Below are 1084 nucleotides of genomic sequence, written 5' to 3'. Positions count from 1 at the left end.
CCTTGTGAGTGTTGCATTTATTTTCAAAATAAGTTACATGTTTGCAAATATTTTTTTGCAACTACAAAACTGGATTATACAGGTGCAACTCATATTTCACATGTGCAAATCATACTTTACATGCTTTTACACTTAAGGCACTATTTTACCTCCATATATTTGGTCCCATAATCCCTTGCATGCAATGACTACAGCTTGCGACTCTACAGAACTCCTTGGATGCATTTGTAGTTTGTTTTGAGTCCTCTTATAGAGAGAGAAGGACATCAACACGAAGGACAGAGAAACGTCCGTTACATCAACATGAAGGACAGAGAAACGTCCGTTACATCAACACGAAGGACAGAGAAACGTCCGTTACATCAACACGAAGGACAGAGAAACGTCCGTTACATCAACACGAAGGACTTTATTTAGTTTCCGATCAACAACCTTTCACATTTTATACAAAAATCATGAATCATTAGAAAACGTCTGGTCACGTGACCCTGTCCGTCTCTAGCCGCTCCGCCTCACCCCAGAGGATAATGCGTTTGACGAGACCCCAGTGGACATGCCCCCCCCCCCCCCGCGTCTTGATGATGTCACTACCCGTTGTTTCTGACCAACCAATCAGAGGTCACCTCCAGGGACGTAGGCCTCTATTGGCTAAACATCAGTCACCCCTAGTTCCATCCCTGGTTACACCATAGAGGTAAATGGAGGAATGGTCTTTGTATCTGTGCCATTATACCGTCTGTGACAGCGCCATTGAAGCTACAACTCCCCCACCCAGATGGCTACTTTAAAATGGTGGACGATGGCAATGTCCATGCTAAAACGGGTTATATAGATGACGAGTCCTCGATCGCTATGGGTTAAACACACACCTCATTACATTCCTCACCTTATCAGACACGGGTCTGACTGATCGGTCAATCAATTTCATCGGCCAATGTCTGCAGCCCTCAGAGAGAGGGGGGCAGGGCTTGTCCACTGAGCCTCCATCTGATTGGGTAGCCAGTGAGCGACTGGGACGCTAACGCTAATGTATGCTAATGTACATGCCCAGCACACACATTTACAGCTCAGCCCACACTCACAC

The 1084-nt window shown here is 45.9% G+C and overlaps 1 protein-coding gene across 2 annotated transcripts in view; it reads right to left on the bottom strand.

Annotated features, from left to right (window-relative positions):
- LOC311115599 (WD repeat domain phosphoinositide-interacting protein 2) overlaps positions 1-1084 on the bottom strand; it is a 36207-nt gene continuing 35123 nt past the window's right edge. For both annotated transcript variants that reach the window (XM_084190760.1, XM_084190761.1), the window contains one exon: positions 1-1084. This exon is cut by the window's right edge and continues 604 nt beyond it. The gene's annotated coding sequence lies outside the window, so the exon portion shown is untranslated.

Source organism: Coregonus lavaretus (assembly GCF_964263955.1).
Source record: "Coregonus lavaretus genome assembly, contig: HAP1_SCAFFOLD_145, whole genome shotgun sequence".
Lineage (NCBI taxonomy): Eukaryota > Metazoa > Chordata > Actinopteri > Salmoniformes > Salmonidae > Coregonus > Coregonus lavaretus.
The sequence above is the reverse complement of the archived record's forward strand: the minus strand, read 5'-3'. Positions and strand labels throughout refer to the sequence as shown.